Here is a 2,854-nt window from a genome sequence, read left to right on the forward strand (position 1 = left end):
AATGAGTCAACTCTTCGCATGAGGTGGACGAAGTACTGGAGTTTCAGCTTTAGCATCATTCCTTCCAAAGAAATCCCAGGGCTGATCTCCTTCAGAATGGACTGGTTGGATCTCCTTGTGGTCCAAGGGACTCTCAAGAGTCTTCTCCAACACCACAGTTCAAAAGCATCAATTCTTCGGTGCTCAGCCTTCTTCACAGTCCAACTCTCACATCCATACATGACCACAGGAAAAACCATAGCCTTGACTAGACGGACCTTTGTTGGCAAAATAATGTCTCTGCTTTTGAATATGCTATCTAGGTTGGTCATAACTTTCCTTCCAAGGAGTAAGCATCTTTTAATTTCATGGCTGTGGTCAACAAGTAAGTTACAAATGAGTGGTATTCTTTTCCTCATTCTTTGGGACTACGAATACAAATGCTTCCCTTTATCCCATGGAAATGGTTGCCAGGAACTGATCACCAGCCAACTCTCCCCAAACTAGCCTTCTGCCAACCTGCTCTTTCTAGGTTTCTAGGTGGACAGAGGAGCTGTCCATCCATAGGATCTCTTCCTCCATCTCCTGGCCCCTTACCCACTCCTGACTCACATCCTTGTTTTCTCTGGCCTTGCTTGATGCACTCTTTTACGCTTTTGCTATTTTCCGTCTGAATCTCTCCGGCCATGGAACAGGATCATGGAGGTTCCCTTTGGCCAAGAGAATCCCTCAGACTCCTCGGTGGAAGTTCGAGGCTACTCACAGTCTGACATGAGCTTCCCTTTTAGTCTTTCACTCATGCTGACTCCTCCACGAAAGTCCAGCACATGGACCTGCCTTAGGTGGCTACAGGGTCTTTCCTGTCTCCTGTCTCTAGGGCTTTGCTCGTGTCACTGTCCTGGTTCATTCTGCCTCCCAGCTGCTCACCTTTCCCCCAAATGCACTTGCGTCATTCACCTCCTATCTCTATCTTTGAGACCATTTCCTCTTCCAAGCAGACTTTCCTCATCCTTTTCTTCTTGGTACTCATCCTACAGGGCTCAGATAAGATGCCACAGGCTCCAAGAAGTCTCTCCAGCCATCCCACTCTGTGCTCCCTCCTTGTTACTGTTCCAGGTTTGGTAGCTCTCCTCCCAGTGCTGATCATAAGTCAAAGATGAACAAAGTCGGACATGAGGTAAAGTGGAGAGGACAGATTTTAACAAATATTATCTTTTGTATCAGTTGCATGAACTGAACTCAACTGCAATTTGTACAGAGGTGACCAGACATCTTAAAGGGAGAGTGAGGGAGTAAGGAGGGCTCATAAGAGTCAGCGAGGTGAAAAATTGCAAAAGGCTGGAAGAGGGGGTTGGTCTATGAGAAATCCATCAGGGTTTGCTAATGGGTTCTTATCCAAGGTAGGCTCCTGCCCTGCCACGGAGGCTGGAAGATAGGAGGCTGGCCCTATCTTCAGGTGTTGGTTGGAACAAAAAGTAAATTCTTTCAGCAGCCTTAAGTATTTTCAGGTAGACACTTTAAGTGGGGCTGGGGTGATCCTAGGGATGTGGACTTGAGATGTGAGAAACTATGTTAGTGTTTTGCTCAAATCTACAGGCTAAGACAGAGGTCTAGTTGAGAAAGGGCTCAGAGGAGGCTGGCTAAAGCTTGGTCAAGGAGAGACTGTGTGTCGCCTCCCTTCATCCTCCTCTCCTCCTTAGCCTTGTTTCAGTGAAGGCACCATGTCCAAGCAGGGCCCCCAGCCTTAGCCTGGACCATCTGGTAAGAGGCCAGCCTTTCTGCAAAACCACCCAATCTTGGTTTGGTGATTGTATTCCTTTTGGAGCTCAGTGTTTCCCTCTTTCCTTCTCTCCCTTTCTTTCTCGCTTTGCTCAGTATCCTGATCTTGGCAAAGGGAGGGATAGTGATAGGCTGAAACCACACTCTAGAAGGTAGACCCTGTGAGGCTGCTGACTGACAGAAGTCAGCCAGGAATGCCAGTGCCTGGGGCCAGACTGCTCAGAACCACATCCAGGCCACCTGAGCCAGCTGGGGATTCCCCTTCTGGAATAGGAGAAACACAACTGTCCCTAAAGCCATCAGCATGGGTCTTCTTTATGATCTCCTCCCCTCCTGGGATGTAAGCTTGGCAGGTTATCCCCTGCAGCTATGAGGGTGTGATTTAGAAAGAAACAAAGGCTTCCAGGCGGTTTTGTTTTTAAAGGGCTACTTTTTCTCATCCTTCTATAATGATCGTATTGAACCCATCAAGGACAAGAGTGCTATAGACTGTGCGTTTCTTAACACAGAATGACCTTTGTCACATGTCCACTATAAACAAAGTAACCAACAAGTAAGTTCATCCCATCTGGACAGACTCACAGAGCAAAAGTCGATAACTAGTCTCATGGACTAGTGGGTTTAAGTCTCAGTCTCACCTCCTACTAGATGTATTAACTCATTTAGGTTATTAATTTATTTGTTTCTGAGCTGCTGAAAGATGGTAAAAAGACCTGCCTCAACACCTCAGATGGAGAGTCAGCTTCATGAGATGTACCCGGTGGGGCCCAAGCCTTGGTTTCAGGCTTTGACACTGCCATCTTGAAATTCTTACTAATTTTTGAGCAAGGGACACCAGATTTCATTTTGCACTGGTAGCCACATATTATGTAATCCAGCCTTTCCTGGGGTTTTGGGGAACTTTTAATGAGACCTCTTAAGATGGAAAGATATAAACATCTGAATGCAGAGTTCCAAAGAATAGCAAGAAGAGATAAAAAAGCCTTCTTCAGCGATCAATGCAAAGAAATAGAGGAAAACAACAGAATGGGAAAGACTAGAGATCTCTTCAAGAAAATCAGAGATACCAAAGGAACATTTCATGCAAAGATGGGCT

This window comes from Bison bison, unplaced genomic scaffold, assembly GCF_000754665.1.
Source record: "Bison bison bison isolate TAMUID 2011002044 unplaced genomic scaffold, Bison_UMD1.0 scf7180017864181, whole genome shotgun sequence".
In the NCBI taxonomy this organism is placed as follows: domain Eukaryota; kingdom Metazoa; phylum Chordata; class Mammalia; order Artiodactyla; family Bovidae; genus Bison; species Bison bison.